This window comes from Bos grunniens, chromosome 3 (genome assembly GCF_055505025.1).
Source record: "Bos grunniens cultivar Pamir isolate PY7600 chromosome 3, Bosgru_T2T1.0, whole genome shotgun sequence".
NCBI lineage: Eukaryota > Metazoa > Chordata > Mammalia > Artiodactyla > Bovidae > Bos > Bos grunniens.
This window is the reverse complement of record NC_141167.1, coordinates 30,455,635-30,477,440: the sequence shown is the minus strand read 5'-3', so window position 1 is coordinate 30,477,440 and position 21,806 is coordinate 30,455,635. Positions and strand designations below refer to the sequence as shown.

At 41.6% G+C, this 21,806-nt stretch overlaps 1 long non-coding RNA gene across 1 annotated transcript in view; it reads right to left on the bottom strand.

The window, feature by feature from the left end:
* Positions 1 to 3,509: 3,509 nt before the first annotated feature.
* The window catches only part of LOC147375410 (uncharacterized), a 49,157-nt gene continuing 30,860 nt past the window's right edge, over positions 3,510 to 21,806 (bottom strand). Inside the window, exon 2 of the long non-coding RNA XR_015160043.1 lies at positions 3,510 to 4,689. This is a non-coding gene — a long non-coding RNA (uncharacterized LOC147375410). The remainder of the gene's footprint in view (positions 4,690 to 21,806) is intronic.

Here is a 21,806-nt window from a genome sequence, read left to right as displayed (position 1 = left end):
ACCAGATTTTGGCTTTGTTGAGTTTTGCTATGGTCTCTTTTGTTTCTTTTACATTTATTTCTGCCCTAATTTTTAAGATTTCTTTCCTTCTACTAACCTTCTATCATATATGAAACGAGTCGCCAGTCCAGGTTCAATGCACGATACTGGATGTTTGGGGCTGGTGCACTGGGACGACCCAGAGAGATGGTACAGGGAGGGAGGAGGGAGGAGAGTTCAGGAAGGGGAACACGTGTATACCTGTGGCAGATTCATGTTGATATATGGCAAAACCAATACAATATTGTAAAGTTAAAAAATAAAATTCAAAAAAATAAAAATAAAAATTTCTGTTTATTAAAAAAATAATAAAAATTTTAAAAAAGTGACATTGGATATTTGAATGATATTTTGAAGAATAATATTCAATAACTGACTGCCTCCCTGGTGGCTCAAACCTAAAGTGTCTGCTTGCAATTCAGTAACTATCACTGCTTGGGTCACTCTTCTCTGGCTATATCTCTACTTGTGGGTTTCCTGCTTGTGTCACTCTTCTCTGGCTATATCTCTACTTGTGGGTTTCCTTCTAGACTCTGCTATGTTTCATTAACCCACATGTCTATCTTTGCAATAATACCACTCTGTCATGATTACCATGGTTTCATAATAAATCTTGGTATCAGGTTATGGCAACTTCTCCAACTTTGTTCTTTTTCCAGGGTCTCGGCTACTTTAGGTTTCTGCATTTACATGTAAGTTTTAGAATAATCTTGTCAATTTCTACAAAATATCTTCTGGAATTTTTATTGGGGTTTCATTACATCTATAGATTAATTTGAAAGAGAACTGATGTCTTGAAACTCATGAGTTTCTGATTCTTGAGCACAGTATATTACACTACTGGTTTAGGTCTTAATTTCTCTCACCAGTGTTTTACAGTTTTCACATATCTAAATAAACCTATTCTACTTCCTGTTTTTTGATGCTACTTTAAATTACAGTGGCTTTTTATTTCATTTTCAATTGTCTCTTGCTCTATATAGAAATACAATTGATTTTGGGCATATTGTACTTGTATCCAATGACCTTGCTAAATTAATTTAGTTCTAGGAGATTTTGTAGTTTTTGAGGGATTTTTCTACATGAATAATCATGTCATCCACAAATAAAATCAGTTTTACTTCTTTCTTTCCAATCTCCACTTTCCTGGTGGCTCAGACAGTAAAGAATCCACCTGCAATGTGGGAGACCCAGGTTCGATTCCTGGGTTGGGAAGATCCCCTGAAGAAAGGAACAGCTACCCACTCCAGTATTCTTACCTGGAGAATTTCATGGACAGAGGAGCCTGGCAGGCTACAGTCCATGGGGCCGCAAAAAGTCAGACACCCCTGAGTGACTTTCACTTTCCAATCTAAGTGCCTTTTTTCACCTTACATTATCGACTCTCTGGGGTCTCTGGTAAAATAATGAATATAACTGGTGAAAATGGACATCCTTGAGTGTATGGGACGGTATTCATTCTTAACTTCAAGTATGAGGTCTCAGTTGGAGGTTTTATTATAAATGACCTTCATCAGGTTAGGAAAGTTTCCTTCTGTTCCTAGTTTGCTGAGAAATTTTATCATGAATAGGTGTTGAATATTGTCAAATGCTTTTTCTGTGTCTATTGAAGTGCTCATATTCTTTTCTCCTTTATTTTATTAACATTATGAATTACATTAACTAAATTCAGATGTTGTACAAAATTTGTATTCCTGGAATAAATACAGGATATTGCTGGACATGATTTGCTAATTTTTTTGCTAATATTTTGCATCTGTATTCATAAGGGAAGTTAATATTGGATTTTCCTTTCTTGTAGTATCTATGGCTGGTTTTAGCGTCAGGGTAGGTAATGTTAGGTTCATAAAGTGGGTTGGAGAGTATTCCCTCTTCCTCTAGAAAGAATTTATGTAAGATTGCTACTATTTCTTTCTTAAATATTTGGTAGAACTTATCAGTGGAGCTATCTGGGCATTAAGATGTTTTTGTTGTTGTTGTTCTGTGGGGAAATTTATTTTCAACTTTTCATTTTAAGATAATTTTAGACTTACTGAATAATTGCAAAAAATAGTACAGTGAGTTCCTGTATATCCTTTACCCAGCATCTCCTAAGGTTAATAGGGGTACTGTCTTTTCCATTCAAGCATTTTTTTCCCTCTCTGTGCCTTAGTTTGGATACTGTTGTAGAATGAATTGTACCCCCTTAAAATGCATGTGTAGAAGCCCTAATCCCCAACATGACTTATTTGGAGATAAGGCCTTTAGTGGAGGGAATTAAGGTTAAATAAGGTCATAAGGATTGGTACTAATCCAAAGGACTCGTGTTCTTATAAGAAAGGAAGAGACATCACAGGTCATTTTCTCTTCCTCTCTTTCTCTCTCTGTCTCTTTTTCTTCTTCTGTGTGTACACAGAGAGAAGAGGGCATGCAAGGATACAGTAATAAAGCAGCTATCTGCAAGCTAGGAAGAGCAATTCTACCTAAAACCAACCTTGAAGGCACCTTGATCTTGGACTTCTATCCTCCAGGACTATGAGAAAATAAATTTCTGTTGTTTAAGCCACTTGGTCAATGATATTTCATTATGGCAGCCCACGTAAACTAAGGCAGATAATTTATTGTTTCAGAGATGTATCTTCCATAACATCCAATCTGTGTTATCCCACTAGATGTGGATTTTTTGTTTAAAACTCATTGTTTAACAAAATGTATTTTTCACCTATTTGTTCTATTTCACTGTTCTTTTAAAGTCTTCCATTTCCGTATTTATTGTGTCCATGTTTTTCCTTTAAATACCTAAACATAATTACAGCTCTTACAAAGATCTTGTCTGCTAATTCTTTTATCTGTCATTTTTGGACCTGTCTCTACTGGCTGATTTTTCTTTTTATTATCTCATTTTCTTCTTAACATGTCTAATAATTTCTAATTGAATCCTGTACATTGTTGTGAGCTGGATTTTGTTGTTGTCCTCCTATAAAGAGTGTCAGCTTTGTTCTGGTAGGCACCTAAATAACTTATGGATCACCCTGATCCTTTCAAGATTATACTTAAGCTTGTTAATTTGGGGCTTGTCTAGGACTTCTCATAGGAGATGATCCTTCTGGTGTTTACTGAATATCTTAGGCATTCAATGGGATCTCTCTGCTCTGGTTGCAGATCTCTCTTGGTACTATGAGAGCTTCGGGAATTGTTCTGCTTACAGCTCGCCAGTCATTCTTTTCATGGCTGCATAGTTTCCCCCTGTGTGCATGCAGCTTAATATTTAACAACAGACTCAAAAGAAACCCGTGCAGATTTCTGGAGCTTTTTCTCTGTGTAGGTCCTTCCCCTTTGGTCTTCTGCTCTGCAAATTCCAGCAAAGTCCACCTCCCTGAACTCTGACTCCTGAATTCAGTGAGACTATCATAGTCTGACTGGAATTCTCACCCCTTTATCATAGTACCAAAAGTTCCTCCGGGCAGAAAGCAAAATTATCATTGGCCTCATTTTATTTGTTTTCTTTCTCTTTTTTTCATTTATTTTGTGCATTTTTAAGCCATGCTATCAAAAGAAAGCAAGAGTAGCTATATTAATTTCAAATAGATCAGACTTGCAAGCAAGGAATATTATCAAAGATAAAAAAAGGCATTACATAATGAAGATTAAAAAGCATAATTGCTAATTTTGCAGAAGTAGAGGCAAGAAAATTAATTTTATGGAATAATAACATCAAAATTTATGAATTATGTATGTCTGTCACTCACCCAAACATTTTTGGCTCATCAACAGAACACTCAGATATATTCAATAACAATTAAATTCAGTCATATTTTATACTTTGCCAACTTTTACTCATTTAAAAACATTTTAAATGTAGTTTCAAGACTACATTCAAAAACATAACATATTGCTTTAATTTCAAAATATATTTTCAAAATATATTGCTTAATAGTTTATTGAGTTGATTTATAACTTTTAAATATTTAGACATATGGTGTACAGGTTCCATGTGAACTCCTGCTCCAGGCCCTGCAAGTGTGAGGGATGGGCCTGTCCTTGCCATTACACATTCTTCTGCCTCCAGGCTGCATCATCTGCCAAAGTCCCCACTCTCTATTGGCGGTGAACACTGATGCCCCCTATCCATCCTTGCAAAGGCCTGACTCTCTTCACAGTCTAAGAGGAGTCCTGTGTTCCTTTCATCCCTTGGATTGGTGGAATTCATATCCACCCCTTGAGGCTGCCATGGATATTGGCTGCTCCAGAATCCCCTTGCATCTCTGGACCCTTGGACCAGTGCTGCAATTGCCATCATCGCCACCAGTGAAGTTGGAGGTTTGGGACCTGCAAATGCGTGTCCTCTGCCTGGCCAAGGGCAGCTGACTATCCTCTAAGCCGCTGTATTAGTTTCTTATGGCTGTTATAACAAACTTTGTGGCTTTAGACCCACAGAATTGTATTTTCTCACAGTTCTGGAAGCCAGAAGTCCAAAATCAGTGTCACGGGACCAAAATGAAGGTGTAGGCAGAGCCATGTTCCCACCAGAGGTTTTTGGGGAGAAGGTGTTCCCCGTGATGTGTGGCTCCTTGAAGAAGGCCTCTTCCTTGATGTGCAGCTGCATCACTCCAGTCTCTGCCTTCCAGACCACGTTGCCTCCTCCTTTGCCGTTTGTCCTCAAATCTCCCTCTGCCTGCTCTTAGAAGAATACATGTTGTTGAATTTCAGAACCACCCTGATAATCCCAGATAATCTCCCCATCTCAAGAGATTTAGCTTAATCACAGCTGCAGAGACCCTTTTTCCAAGTAAGATAAGATCCACAGGTTAGAGGGATTAGGAATTGATATCTTTGGGGGCCATTATTCATCTTAATATGATCCCCCCCCCATTCTTGTTCATACCACTATCACAGTTGTCTCAATCCTCCATCCCCAGTTCAAGGTCTGAGCCAAAATCTTGACCCAGTTCAAAATTTTACCCATCTTCTCTCCCAGAAAAAACAATTCCCAGAATGACTGACAATGGAATCAATTATTCTCTTCAAAAGAAAACCCTACCCTGCTCACCAGAATATGGCCTTGCTTCTCCAAAACAAAATAACAAAATAACTTAATTTTGTATAATCAGATTTGGGGAAATACATGAGTCTTATCCATGCTCACTTTGTTATAATTTTACATTATAAAAGCCATTTGAATTTTTTTTAATTTTCTTTCTTCTGTTAATGTCCTCATGTACCACTAGACCTGGGGTCCTTTACAGACCGGCATGCGTCTAGCATGTTTCTCTCTCTTCCACACTCATCACCCCAACTTCTCATGGGATCTGATGTATTAGGCACTGAAGGGGTGCTTGTTAACTCAAATGCATCAAACAAATTGAAGAGTCTTGGGAAATGGAGGATGGAAATCCCCTTGCTTAAGACATATTCTACTGCACTTGACGGTTGTCATAATTACATTTAAGAGCAACAAAGTAGACGGAAGGAAGGAGGGCTGGGGCTAGTCCCAGCAGGGCTATTAACTAGTGATGTAGCCAGAGAGGCATTACTCACTCCCAGGCCTGGTTTTGCTCATGGGTCAGGTGGGGATTCACACCTTGACTGCTCAGGGCTCTTAGGGGATTTACAGTAACCATGTAGATGAAGGTCATGTGCAATACAAAGAGCTGGGCAAATGTGTGTTCTCCTTGTTAATAACTCTATGGAATGGATATTATTAGCACCATAAAATTGGTGTTATTACTTTTTCATAACAATTATTTCATTTTAAGGGCTTCCCTGGTGGCTCAGATGGTAAAGAATCTGCCTGCAAATATGAAAGACCCGGGTTCGATCCCTGGGTTGGGAAGATCCCCTGGAGAAGAGAATGGCAAACCAATCCAGTATTCTTGCCTAGAGAATTCCATGGATAGAGGAGCCAGGTGAGCTACAGTCCATGGGGTTGCAAAGAGTCAGACATGACTGAGCGACTACACTTTACTTCATTTTATTCTTTAAAATAAAAGAGGTTAGTGACATGCAACCCCAAATAACACTCTGCCAGTGAGGAGAAGAACCAGGGTCAAAGTCAGCTCTGATTCTACCATCAGCAGGAAGAGAACACTGATAACCTTTCAGTATCTGGCAGATAGAAATGCACAAACTTCTTCCTTTCCATATAGGAAGATTCTGTTACTTCTAATCCTCTGTGTATAACCTAAATGCTAAACATGTTGGAACCCTGTGTAACAGGAAAAAACAGGCTAGGAATGAGGGTCTAAAAGGATACACAATTTTTTAAAGTTGCTTTCTACTCACAGATTTTATTTGGTTTCTTTTTGGGGTGGGGGCCTACATTCCAATTTCTACCTATCCATTCTGAAAATACATATGCAATGAAAAAATATATATGCAATGAAAAAATATATATGCAATAATAAAAATACACATGCAATAATAATAATAATAACAATAGTAATTATTATTATTATTTTAACAATAACTCTCATTTATTGAACAGTTACTCTGTCCCAGGCATTATTATCTGTAGACCTCAGGGCAATAGAGAAAAATGTCATGGTTTCGCTAAAATTTTTGAAGGTAGAAATTACATTGTAGGCTATCAGATAATGACTGTCAAACAGGTCAGGAAGTAAATTAAATAAAAAGCAACACCTCTAAAAAACGAAGGCTGCCTATGTCCTAGATATTCACTTGTCACAAATTGCATAGGATAGAATCTTCAGAACCAGACTGTGGTCAGGGATCAAAGTTTATAAGCAACAGTCTCATCTAAAAGAAAAGGAGAGAGAAGTTTGGTTTGGAGAATTTAAAATACAGCACTCCCTGCTTTCAGTCTAGTGGATAAAATACCCAATGCTTGCTTTTTTCTTTTACTTGGTAAATAAAATACTTCTGTGATACACACGTTGTAAGGAAATGCTCACTGTAACTAGTAGAGGGTTGAAAAACTAGAAAACTAACTTAAATTTTATATAGATTGTAAATCTTTATATTTAACTTTTCCAATCTTATTTGGCTATTAATTTGCTTAAAGCCTCTGTTGCATATATTACGCAAAGAAAAATCTCACCCTGGCTATCACCCTCATACTATTTTGAATAATGCTCAGCTATCCATTGAAAAGGTTTAGACAGGTGATTGTTGGGGCTTTCCAGGGGGCACAGTGGTAAAAAATCCACCTGCCAATGCAGGAGATACAAGATACGCCAGTTCAATCCCTATGTCGGGAAGATCCCCTGGTGTAGGAAATGGCAAGCCACTCCAGTATTCTTGCTTGAAGAATCCTGTGGATAGAGAACCCATGGGGTTGCAAACAGTCAGACATGACTAAGCACACAGAACATGTTTGTTTGTTAATGAAAAACCAGCCTTTGGAGAGCTTCTTAATATTTATAAAGCCCTTCTTCATTCATGCTCTCAGCTGAGCCTCACATCAACCTCCTATTTTTACAGTTAAGGAAAATGAAACTTAGGGGGATTTTTTTAGTAGCAGTCCCTAGGAAGGCACCAGAATAAGGAGCATTATAAAACAAGGACACCACCAAAGCAGGAAAAGAAACCCAAAACAAGTCTGGGATTTGAAGGTTTCCACACTCTTGTTTCGGAGAAGGCAATGGCAACCCACTTCAGTACTCTTGCCTGGAAAATCCCATGGACAGAGGGGCCTGGTGGGCTGCAGTCCATGGGGTCGCCAAGGGTCAGACATGACTGAGTGACTTCCCTTTCGCTTTTCACTTTCATGCATTGGAGAAGGAAATGGCAACCCACACCAGTGTTCTTGCCTGGAGAATCCCAGGGATGGGGGAGCCTGGTGGGCTGTCATCTCTGGGGTCGCACAGAGTCGGACACGACTGAAGTGACTTAGCAGCAGCAGCAGCAGCAGCAGCACACTCTTGTTTAAATCCCAGCCCTGCCATTAGCAGCACAGAGTCACACTGCTTGGACATGTTTTATTTTCATCTACTTCATCCCTTTCTGCCTCAGCAGGGTATTAACTTCTCAAGGACCAACATCTATCACGCTTATCTACCTCTGAATTCTCAGCACGCAGCCCAGTGCCTGGCACATAGTAGCTGCTCACAAATATCTCTTGAATATGTTTCTCAAACATAGCGAGCTACTGCTCCTGTCTGAGACCCAGCTTCACCATTTGCAAAATGGTGTCCGAACTAACTTAAAGGGTAGTAAGGCTTCAGGTAAAACACAAATGTTGACTTCTCGGGACTTCCTTGGTGGTCCAGTGATTACGAATCCGCCTTGCAATGCAAGGGATGCAGATTCGAGCCCTGCTCAAGGAACTAAGATACCACACACCACCGAGGAACTGGGCCCATGCTCTGCAACCACTAAGCCAATGTGCTCCAGAGCCCAGAACTGCAATTAGAGAGTTAGAGTGCCACACAAAAGATCCCACATGACCCAGCTAAGACCCAACGCAGCCAAATAAATATTTTTTTAAAAAAGAAACAAATACTAACTTCTCAACAAAGGGTAATTTCCCCAGGCTGCCCTTTGCCTTTGTTCTCACACAGGTCCACTCCTAGAATGCCCATTCTCTGGAAGGCAGGCTGTCATACAGACGGGAATGGATATTTGGGTGCTGCCATCATTTCCGAGCTGTGTAAACACTATATGACACAGAAATGAAAAATGGCATTGCTGTTCAGAGCTAAAACCAACATCCCTCATTTCTAATGTTCTGCCAATGAACATCTCAGCCACTTTAAAGAACTGGGTCCCAATTTATATTGCCTCACTTAGCAGTTGTGTTTTTTAAAGGAATAAACATTTCTGCTTCCTGAGCAAAAGTGAAATGAGATTTAGTAAATACACAACTCATTTGATCAACATACTCCATGCAAGGCCCCGAGCTGATTGCTCAAGATAGATTTGTCAGGGCCAACAGCACAGCATACAGCTCATTCCTCATCTCTAACTGTCCAAAGTAAAGAGGCAGCAGATTGAAATGGAAGAGCCTAGGCTGTAGTGTCAGACCTAATTTCAATCCCAGTTAACTATGTGTACACATGTAACCTCAGAAAATATCCTCTCTCTGTTAGTCAGGGTTCTCCAGAGAAACAGAGCCAATAGGATACACATGAAGAGAGAGAGAGATTTAGTCTAAGGAACTGGTCCACATGACTGTGGAGGTTGGCAAGTCCAAAATCTGTAGAGCAGGTAGTAGGCTGTCAATTCAGTTAAAGGGGTTTCTCTGATGGCTCAAAGGTAAAGAATCCACCTGCAATGCAGGAAATACAGGAGACACACGTTCAATCTCTGGGTCAGAAAGAACCCCTGGAGAAGGAAATGGCAACCCACTCTAGTATTCTTGCATGGAATATCCCATGGACAGAGAAGCCTGGTGGGTTACAGTCCATGGGGTCGCAAAGAGTTAGGGTTAGAAGTTGTTGCTGCATTTGAGTCCAAAAGCCATCTAGAGGCAGAATTCCTTCTTCCTCAGGGGACTTCGGTCTTTTCTTTCTTTTTTTTTTTTTTTTTTTTTTTGAGGCCCTCAACTGATTGGATGAGGCCCACCCACATTATGGAGTTAAGCAGCTTTACTCAAAGTCAACTGATTTGTGTTAATTACATCTTTAAAAGCACCTTTATTATACATTGACTGATTTTTGACCAAGCAAACAGGCACAAAGCCTAGCCAAATGGACACATAAAATTAACCATCACACTCTCCAAGACTCACCTTCTTCATCCACAAATGAAAAACATACAAAGCTTGAAAAGTACCTAGCTTATAGTAAGCATCAGATCACGTCATGCTAAGGAACTGTACAGTTCTAGAAACATTGATAGGACATCTACCATGTACCAGGCATTGTTCTAGACCCTGGAGATGCAGAGGAAGACAGAACCTTGCCCTTCAGGATGTTATTATCTAGAAAGGGAAACAAATGCTTCAGCTATCTGTTATGATAATGTAGGAGTCCAAAGCAGGTGGACCCAACACAGCTGGGAGAGACAGGGGAGGTCTCCTGGAGAAAGTGATGCCCGAGGTGAATGTCTCAGAGTGACAAAACTTTAGTCAAGTCCAGTAAAGCAGAAAAGTTCTTCAAAACAATAAGAACATAGCCAAAGTCTTGGAAATATGAAAGACCATGGAATATGTGAGAACCAGAGCTTAAAGTGTGAGCTGGTGAGTGATGGGAGATGAATTCAGAAAGGTAGGTGCAGCCAGATCATGAAGAGCCTTGGTGCCATATCAGGAGGCAGGAGTTTTCTTAGGGCTGCCATAGAAATGAACCATAAACATGGTAGCTAAAACCAGTAGCTTATTCTCTCAGGGTTCTAGACTGCTGTGGCGGCTGCTGCTAAGTCGCTTCAGTCGTGTCCGACTCTGTGTGACCCCATAGATGGCAGCCCACCAGGCTCCCCGATCCCTGGGATTCTCCAGGCAAGAACACTGGAGTGGGTTGCCATTTCCTTCTCCAATGCATGAAAGTGAAAAGTGGAAGTGAAGTCGCTCAGTCGTGTCTGACTCCTAGCAACCCCATGGACTGCAGCCTACCAGGCTCCTCCATCCATGGGATTTGCCATGCCAGAGTACTGGAGTGGGGTGCCATTGCCTTCTCTGGGTTCTAGACTAGAAAGCTTAAATCAAGGCATCAGCCCTGTCAACAGGGTTGTTCTTTCTGGAGCCTCTGAGGGAGAATCTGTCCCAGATTCTAGAATCTATTCTAGTTTCTGGTGGTCGCACATCACCCCCACCTCTGCCTCCATCTTCACGTGGTGTGCCCCTGTGTGAGTTTCTGTGTCAGAAGTTCCCTCTTCCTACAAGGTCATCAGTCCCAGGGTAAGGGTGAGCCCGCCTTTTAATGCAGTTACCTCTGCAAAGACCCTCTTCCAAGTGAGGTCCCATTCATAGGTGTGAGGGGCTAGGACTTGAACTCACCTTTTGTGGGGACAAAATTCAATCCACAACACAAGTAATGGGAGTGATGGTGACTGTTTTATGAAGGAAGAGCCTTCAGGCTCTGGCATGAGGAAGAAATAGGACTAGAGGTCTCCTCCTCCAGTTCTTGCTTTGGTCACTGGGAAGGTCAGAGTCAAATGAGCCACACGTGTACACACGCACCTTTTGAGGGGAGCACATGTACAGGGCACCATGATTTGTACTTAATTTATGACCATTATTCCTGACTGCCTCTCATTTTCTACCTATCCTTATATATCAGCCAGAGTCCTAACAGGAAACAGATGGTCCACTGAAATTAGTGTAATTCAAGCAGGCTTTATTTACAGTGGGACTACTTACAGAGGTGTGGGCTGGAGGGAAGGGAAATACAGTGACCAGGGGCCAGTAAGAGTGGGGTTTCTCAGCCTTCCTCCTGAGGGACAGAGCAGTTACCTGTCTAGAAGCAGAAAGTCTTGTTGGAAAGGTTACCTTGAGAGGACTTGTGTCCCCCATGGAAGGATGCAGCCTGCCCAAAGAGCTCACCCTGTTCTCCTTCTGACCTCCTGCTGGTCATTCCCATGGCCAAACCCGTGGAGAATCTAGATACAGGTCACACAAGTCAGTTCCCAGAGCAGAAAGCAGGATGGAGAAGGGTGGAGAGTGGATCTGAAGGGTCAATATCCGCCCTCACCCCAAAAAACTTTATTTTTCCTTCATTCTGATTTCCTCATTTATTTTTCATTCTTTTACTACTCAGACTCTATGTTTAGGTCAGCTACTTCAAACCCTTTCTTTTTAGAGTCAAAAGAGAAATAACCATCATATATATATATATATATGTAAAGTTGGGACGGGCTTCCCCGATGGCTCTGACAATAAAAAGTCTGTGCAATGAGGGAGACCCGGGTTCTTTGATCTCTGGGTCAGAAAGATCCCCTGGAGAAGGAAATGGCAAACCAGCAGAATTTCCTGCCCTAGTCGCCAAGGTGCTCTGTCCTCTGGAGTTTTCATGCTGCATGAAGCCTGTTGTTGAGTCACCATGAGGGCTCTCAGAGCCCTTTGCTCACACTCTCCTGGCCACTCATTCAGTTACATAAACTCCCAGCAGACTCCCTATCGCCAGGGCTTTCCAAGGACATATTTGAGGCAAGAGTCATCTTGGCACCAAGTGCTTCTGACAGATGTTGCAGATTGCCATGCGAGAGAGGCCCAGATGGGGGTACATAGGGGGAGGAGCAAGCCCCAGAAGGGTCCACAGGCTCCTCATCTCACATGGAGAACACATCAAATAATCCTGGGCACAGGCTGGGAAGATCATCTTTCCTCCCTGAGCCCCAGCTCACTGCAGGAGTATTTAGACACAGGAACAGATGTCAGAGCTGGGAGGACTCTTGAGACCGACAATGCAAGCCCTTTGTTATACAGATGTGCAGACTAAGGGCCAGAGAAGGGCAGGCTAACAGGGTAACATGGCTAGGGCATGATGGGGCCCCGGCTCTTAGGCACATTGTGCTATGTGCCATGTTCATTCATTCATACTGTTATGCATCAAAGACCTGCTGTACCTGCTACGTGAAGGGCACCAGGCCAAAAAATGCAGGTCCATATGGGAACAAGGCTAGCATTACTCTGTCTTCGTGGAGTCTACAGAATAATCAGCTTTCTACCACCATCACTAATCCTCACACAAGCCTGCAAGGTGTGGGAAAGTCTGGGAAACCAAAAGCACCCAGCCCAGCATTGTTCATATGTGGAAAACTAAAGACAAGAAAGTCACCACCTGTAAGTTAAATATTAACCCTTTACAGAACATCACAGAGATGTGCACAGTCATAGAAGGAGGCAGAAAATGCTTCCAGACCTGGAGGCCTTGGCTTTAACCTAATTGAAGATACCGATATTCCTAAAGGAAGAGACTGTCCTTCTGCAGGGTATGGGTCAGGCATAGAGGCCTAGAAAATGAATAAACAGAAGCTTCTGTTTAGAAAAAGGTCAGGAAGTACTGCCTCCACTCTATTGTGGATTTTCTCCCTATTTTCCTTGAATAAAATAGAGAAAAACCTGTTTTCCTCAACTTCAGGGAAAATTGGATTTTCTCTTCAAATCAGTCTTCTGACTGCTAATTGATTCTAACAATCAAATGAGTTTGGACTCAGCATTGAGCCAACCCAAGACCGTGATTTATGTGGTCTTGTGATGCAGGCTCACTTTCGAAGGGCTGTCTTGTATTTCATGCTGTCCAGGAGGAAAGTGCCTTCACCAGTGGACTTCTAGTGAAGAAGAACAGGGTTCCTGGCATCAAACTAACTGATTTTAAGAGCTGGCTCCACCATTGAAAACTCTGTGACCCTGAGCAAGCCATTTACCCATTAGGAGTCTTGGTTTTCTCATCTATATAATGGGAAGGATTATAATCCTTCCTATAAGTCTGTTTTACAGGTAGCAATTGATACCATAAATAGAAATGTTTAAATGCTTTTCATGTAGTGAGTACTAAACAATTGCCATTATCAGTATTACTGCATATTAGTTTTATTAATTATTAGGGATTAAAAACAACCATTTACAAAGTTCACATGGTTCACAGTGGTAAAGTTGTGAAAGTTTTTGCTGGATAACATTTTTAAGTCAATTTTTTACTTTCTTTTTTTATTCTAAAGGGGAATACACATTCTTCATGGAAAAATAGAAAGTACAGAAAGATTTAAAAGAAAGTTTTATTTTTATCTACAATCCCACAATCTAGTGATAACCCCTCTTAAGTTGGTATATTTCTCTCCAATTTTCTTTTCTTCGCATATGTGTGTTAGAAAGAGAGGAATTTTACATAAATAAAACCATACTTTACGTATATGACTACTTTCCACAGAAAATGGTTCTGTGATATTACTTCTGTGCACTATAATTTACACAACCAGGCTCAGATGGTGAAGAATCTGCCCACAATGTGGGGGACCCAGGTTCTATTCCTGAGTCGGGAAGATCCTCTGGGAATGGCAATGCACTCCAGTATTCTTGCCTGGAGAATCCCATGGACAGAGGAGCCTTGTGGGCTACAGTCCATGGGGTCGCAGAGAGTCAGACACTATTGAGCGACTAACACTTTCACTTTCTCTCATTCTCTTACTGTTAGGCTTTTGAGGTTCCACCCCCCACCACAATATTTCGATTCTTATAGTTCATGCCGCAAAGAAATTGTTTGCATAGAAACCTTTTTATATCTCTCATAATTCCTTAGGAGAAGAATCTCTTGGAAATTTTGGATCAAAGGATATAAACTTTTTTAAGTCCATAACACCTTTTGTCAAGTTAATTTCTAACAGAATTATGTTAATCACTCTTTCAACAGAATATGAATATCCATTTTAAAATGTTTCATTTCATGAAAAAAAGTGAAAATACCTTTTCTTTATTTTCATTGCTTTGATTAGTAGTAAACTTGATAGTTATTGTTGGTTCTTTTACTAAGAAGTGTATGTTACACCTTTGACCCACTTTTCTACTATAGTTCATAATTTTTCTTATCACTAGCCATCATCTCTTTATATAATAAAGATACTTTAAAAATATGTGGCAAATAAATTGCACAGTCTATTTTTTGCCTTTTACTTCTTAATGATATTCTGACATGTATTTTTAATTTTACATAGTTTGAAATTTTACTATAAAATTTAATTTTGTTCCTATAAGTATAGTCAACTACAAACTCTTAAACCTCACAACAAGCAAAAATCTCAATATAGTTAGATCTTTTATATAATAATATAAAGCATATTATATTATATAATATATAATAATCATAAAGCATATGTGATATATGGTTTATATTATAAACATAAGTAATATATAGCATACTATATTCTTGTTGATTTGCTGGGGTGATGGGTGCACAGAGATTTATTACACTGTTCTCTTTCTGTGCATGTTTTAAATTTTCTCATGCATGCATGTTTAGTCATTCAGTCGTGTCTGACTCTTTGCAACCCCATGGACTGTAGCTGCCAGGCTCCTCTGTGTGCAGGATTATTCAAGCAAGAATATTGGAATGGGTTGCCATTTCCTCCTCCAAGAGATCTTCCCGACCCAGGGACCGAAACTGTGTCTCCTGAGTCTTCTTCATTGGCAGGTGGATTCTTGACCACTGAGCTACCTGGAAATTTTCTTACTGTTGTTCAGTCACCCAGTCGTGTCCAACTCTTTGTGACTCCATGGACTGCAGCACACCAGGCTACCCTGTCCTTCACCATCTCCCAGAGTGTGCTCAAACTGATGTCCCTTGAGTCAGTGATGACATCCAACCATCTCATCCTCTGTTGTCCCCTTCTCCTCCTGCCTTCAATCTTTCCCAGCATCAGGATCTTTTCTAATGAGTTGGCTCTTTGTATCAGGTGACCAAAGTATTGGAGCTTCAGCTTCAGCGTTGGTCCTTCCAATGAATATTCAGGACTGATTTCCTTTAGAATTGACTGGTTGGATCTCCTTGCAGTCCAAGGGACTCTCAAGAGTCCTCTACAACACCATAGTTCAAAAGCATCAGTACTTCAGCACTCAGCCTTCTTTCTGGTCCAATTCTCACAACCATACCTGACTACTGGAAAAACCATAGCTTTGACTACATAGACCTCTGTTGGAAAAGTGATGTCTCTGTTTTTTAAACAGAGCTAGGTTTGTCATAGCTTTTCTTCCAAGGAGCAAGCATCTTTTAATTTCATGGCTGCAGTCTCCATCTGCAGTGATTTTGGAGCCAAAGAAAATAAAATCTGTCACTGTTTCCATTGTTTCCCTACCTATTTGCCATGAAGTGATGGGACCAGATGCCATGATCTTTGTTTTTTGAATGTTGAGTTTTAAGCCAGCTTTTTCATTCTTCTCTTTCACCTTCAATCAAGAGGCTCTTTAGTTCCTCTTTGCTTTCTGCCAGAATGATGATGTCATCTGCATATCTGAGGTTATTAACGTTTCTCCTGGCAATCTTGATTCCAGCTTGTACTTCATCCAGCCTGGCATTTCACGTGATGTACTCTGTATATAAGTTAAATAAGCAGTGTGACAATATACAGACTTGACATGCTCCTTTCCCAATTTGGAACCAGTCCTGTTGTTCCATGCCCGGTTCTAACTGTTGCTTCTTGACCTGCATACAGGTTTCTCAGGTTTCTCATAACAAATCTTCTTATAACAAACCCTAAAACGTTATTTTCATAGTCTTGATTTATTTTCTGCTGCCATTCAAGTTTAATGAACATAAATTTCTAATTTGTCACTTCAGACAAATTTTGAAATCTCTCTAAGCTTTGGTTACCTCTGCTACTAAAAAGCAAAATCAAACAAGTAAAAATACACCAAAATGCTGAAAGGAGGAAATGAAATAATGCATTCCTAGTATATAATATTGGGCTTTACCAATAGTAAAGAATCCACCTAGCAATGCTGGAGACGTGGGTTTAATCCCTGGGTGAAGAAGATCCCCTGGAGAAGGAAATGGCTTCCCACTGTAGGCTTCCTATCTGGGAAAATCCCATGGACAGAGAAGCCTGGTGGGCTACAATTCATGGGGGTCACAAAGAGTCAGATACAACTTAGCGTCTGAACAGCAACAAAGTATAGGATACAGTGCCTGGATCCAGGAGTTTTTTTTTTTTTTAAATCCAAGGTTTTTTATTATTATTGTTATAGACTCTTTACCATCTGAGCCACCAGGGAAGCCCATTATTATGATTATTATGATTTTATTGTTATATTACTACTAATATTATTTCAATGTTTATGTCTCAGACTTCCTTGCTGCAAGAATCAGAAACTAAAGTTTATTTCAGAGATATTGGGAATGGCAGAGGACAAGTTCAAGGAAAGTTTAAGAGAGATGCTTAGAGACTTGGCCTCAGAAGAAACTTGCGGTGACTGCTGCAAGCCTGCCGAGCACAAGTGCAAACTACCCTGGCTACAGTTACCCTCATAGAACCGGTCCTGCCCCAGCCCGGGACGCCTACCCCGACATTGGCCCACGAATGTTTCTGAGCAAGCCCTGCTTCCTCTAGCTGCTCCTTTGGGTAGGTCTGACCAGTGAATCCTTGAGGAGTCAGACCCATAAAGCTTAAACTTCTGCAACCAGGAGTTCTAAAAATGCTGACAACCAGGCAGAAAACTTAATGATGTCCTATACAGTCTCCTTGCTAGCTGCCCAAATTTCACATAGATCTTCCTTCCATTCTGGAGCTTGACAATGGCAACAGTTATTATTACCCAACAACAAAAATCTAACACGACGAGGCTCTCCATACTTGGGAACATTCTCGCCCTCTGCATACAGGAAGCCAACCAAACACTCATCAATTATTATTCTGGGCAATGCATCTGGGGTCTCTAGGTAATGTTTCTCCTCCTCTAATTCCATCACAATTCTATCTGAATGTGCTACAGCCTGTAGACAAATCTGTAAAATTCACCACTGCCACTATGCACCAGTCAGACCATAAGAGAACAAAGGGAAAAAAGGGAAATTTATTATAATACAGCCAAAAAAAAAAAAACAAATCCTAGAGATATCTTCAATAACTTGTCATGAAATTATAGTTAGGAAGAGTGAGGGAGAAAGAGAAAATTAAATACTGTGTTTGTTCCGCTCTCAGCCAGCATCTCAGCTGGTCAGAACTCTTGACTTTGTGGGGTGACCCAAACCAAATCTTCATTCCTGAAGGATCTGAGCCATTGGTGGTCTTAGCAGTATGGAGACTTAGAAGTTGTGTTTGTTTGTTTTTTTTCAAACCCCTGAAGGTGAAAAAAAAAATTGTAGAATACTCCACAGAGGAACTTAATTCCAGATAGACCCTCCATGCCCAGTTTCATTAGCAGCAACCTATTTTCGCTTGGTCATCAAGACTAACTACCATAAAAGCACAGTAACCTCCTTTTCCACCTGTTCACTGAGGGTAAGAAGGAGTCTGAAAATATCCAGATGGTGATTCAGCTTCCAGCCCCAGGACCCATTGCTAAGCACCCTGATGAAAGAACACCTCCCTTGGCACAGAGACCTCTGAACACACAGAACCCAGACAGAGTCTCAGGGGTGGAGTACAATTCCATAATCAGAGTCATTAGGGATTGCTGCTCTGGCAGGTCCTGTCTGGGGAAACAGAAGCTCTACCAACTCAAACATCAGGGAACCTAATTCCAGACTGCTATGCATATAATTTAGAGTTTCAGGGTGGCTGGAGCTTGTCCCTTAAATCTAATTAATGTATGCCGTTGAGTTATCAAGGGTACACATGCCTCTAGAAAATGCTCTGGGTGGTCCTGCTTGATTTGGGGGAATCTGGGATTAAACAAAATGTGTTTGACCAGCAAATCCTCACCTGTTAACCTCAGGTGGAAATACATTCCAGGTAGAAAGGAATGTTGCAATAAATAGTTGGGGACATGCTGCTATAAAGAAATCCAGAGTTGGTTTTGCACCTCTCAGTGGCATGGAATTATTCTGAGGATTATATTAAATAACAGATGTAAAGTGTGTCACATAGTAGGTATTCCATAAAAATGAAAATGTGTCACCCCATGCTTCTAAACCATGCTAGGGGGGAGGAGGCTGGGTGTTCCATTTTATAGATTAAAAAGCTGGGACTCAGAAGAGATAGATTAATGAGGACACAGTTAGGAAGTGGGAGCAGCAATGGCAGGAACTGACCTTGGCCTCCTGGCTCCACTTGCAATTAATTAGACTCACCACTTCCCAAGACACACAGCCTCAATCTGGTCTTACTCACCCCACAAGTTAACGTTTCACAAATACTGAGTCACAGCTGCCCCTCCTCTTGGCTGCATGAGAATCCCAGCATGCTCCATCCCAGGCCTGGCAGCTTCCACCCTTTTCTGGGGCCTCTGATGGGGATGCTCGAGGCCCAGCCTGCCAGGAACTGAGGGAGTAAGTAAGGCATCTGTGCCTGGGGAGGGACTGACCTGTGTGAGCTGGCAGAATCTGAGATGCTGCCAAGGACCACATCAGAAAGATAATATTTGAAGAGTGAAATGTTCTCCAAAGAATGTAAAATCCTCCAAGCGAGTAAGAGCCTGAACTTCTCTGGGCATGACTCATGCTAGATGGGCCAGAACGTGAGCTGTAGACAGCAGGTGAAACAGGGCACGAGAGAGCAGGGTGTCCACACTGAAAGGGATTTAGGAGATTATCTGTCCCTTTAGCAAAGAAGAAACTGTGGTTCAAAGCAGACTGACATTTCCAAGGTCACACCACTGAGGCATAGCCCTAGAACCTAAAGCCAGACTTCCTCATTCATTTGTCCAATATTAACTGTGTGCTTCCAGGGTGCCTGGAGGGCTATTAGGTGGCACTAAGAATACAGAAGGAAACCAAACAAGCAGGATTTCTGTCTCCCCAGAACTGACTTTCTAGACACGAGGAGAAAGAATGTAACATGTCACTGTGGAGAATGAGAGGTGCTATGATGCTGGCAGGGAGAGGGGTACAGAATGCTGTGGGGGCACAGGGGAGGGTAGTCTCATCCAGTCTGTGGGGTCAAGAAAGGTCTCCTGGTCCAAACTGAGATCTAAGCCCTGAGGAGGCATGAATCAGGTGAATGGAGTTGGGGTGGAAGGAAGGAGAACACCCCAAGCAGGAGGGAGTTCTGCAAACAAGGCACAGAACTAGACCCTCGTTTTAAAGAAATGCATAAGCTATGGCTGCCCCACACTGAACAAGTACCCAGGCACAAAGAAAGCATGAGAAAAGACCACCTGTCTATCAAAAGGAGGCGATATTTGGATCTTGACGGATGGGTAGGACTTCAGCAGGTACAGAGAAAGCAGATGGCTAGTCCAAAGCCAAGGGATTAAGTGGGAAAAGGCACTGAAAGAGAACTTACAACAGGATATACCTGGCACAGGAACTGATCTTTATGTAGGAGGTCGATACATGTTTGTCAAATACTAAACCTCGGGACTAATGGTCATTGGTGGGGCTCAGAGAAGCACAGAGGGAGTCCTGGTCTCCCATGGCTGTGAGCAACCCCTCCCAGCCATAGACTTAGAACAGCTGCTGCTTACACACAACACAGACAAGGGGGTGGCCCAGCGTCACTGCCCACACCCAGGTCCCCATGCCGCTGCATGGTCTGTATGGCCACTGCAGCCCAACAAGCAGCTGGTGTCCATGGATCCCAGGCTTTCTCAGCCCCAAGGACCCCAGGTAGGCAAGGAGTAGTCAGAAGGAACAGTCTTTCAGCTAATCAGTTTTACTCTGATTATGGGATAAATCTTTTGTCTTTTCATACTTTCATGGGGTTCTCAAGGCAGGAGTGCTGAAGTGGTTTGCCATACCCTTTTCCAGTGGACCACGTTTTGCCACAGGATTGGAAAAGGTCAGTTTTCATTCCAGTCCCAAAGAAAGGCAATGCCAAAGAATGCTCAAACTACCAAACAATTACACTCATCTCACACACTAGCAAAGTAATGCTCAAAATTCTCCAAGCTAGGCTTCAACAGTTCATAAACCTAGAACTTCCAGATGTTAAAACTGGATTTTAAAAAGGTAGAGGAACTAAAGATCAAATTGCCAACATCCATTGGATCATAGAAACAACAAGAGAATTCCAGAAAAACGTCTACTTCTGTTTAATTAACTATACTGAAGCCTTCGACCCTGTGGATCACAACAAACTGTGGGAAATTTTTAAAGAGATGGGAATACCATCTTCTCTGGTAGCTCAGCTGGTAAAGAATCCACCTGCAATGCAGGAGACCCCAGTTCAATTCCTGGGTTGGGAAGATCCGCTGGAGAAGGGATAGGCTACCCACTCCAGTATTATTGGGTTTCCCTGGTGGCTCAGATGGTAAAGAATCCACCTGTAATGTGGGAGACCTGGGTTCGATCCCTGGGTTGGGAAGATCCACTGGAGAAGGGAACAGCTACCCACTCCAGTATTCTGGCCTGGAAAATTTCATGGACTGTATAGTCCATGGGGTCACAAAAAGTCGGACATGACTGAGCAAACTTTCACTTTCACTTTTTCACTTACCTGCCTCCTGAGAAACCTGTATGCAGGTCAAGAAGCAACAGTTAGAACTGGACATGAAACAACAGACTTGTTCCAAATTGCGAAAGGAGTACGTCAAGGCTGTATATTATTACCGCGCTTATTTAACTTGTATGCAGAGTACATCATGAGAAATGCCAGGCTGGATGAAGCACAAGCTGTCATCAATATTGTCAGGAGAAATGTCAATAACCTCAGATATGCAGATGACACCACCCTTATGGCAGAAAGTGAAGAGAAACTAAAGAGCCTCTTGATGAAGGTGGAAGAGGAGAGTGAAAAAGTTAGCTTAAAACTCAACATTCAAAAAACTAAGATCATGGCATCTGGTCCCAACACTTCATGCAAACAGATGAGGAAACAATGGAAACCATGACAGATTTTATTTTCTTTGGCTCCAAAATCACTGCAGATGGGGACTGCAGCCATGAAATTAAAAGACGCTTGCTCCTTGGAAGAAAAACTATGACAGAGACATTGATTTGCCAACAAGGGTCCATCTAGTCAAAGCTATGGTTTTTCCAGTAGTCAGGTATGAATGTAAGAGTTGGACTGTAAAGAAGGCTGAGTGCTGAAGAACTGATGCTTTTGAACTGTGGTGTTGGAAAAGACTCTTGAGAGTCCCTTGGACTGCAAAGAGATCAAACCAGTCAATCCTAAAGGAAATCAATCCTGAATATTCATAGGAAGAACTAATGCTGAAACTGAAGCTGCAGTATTTGGGCCACCTGATGCGAAGAGCCAACTCATTAGAAAAGACCCTAATGCTGGGAAAGATTGAAGGCAGGAGAAGGGGCCATGACAGAGGATGAGGTGGTTGGATGGCATTACCAACTCAATGGACATGA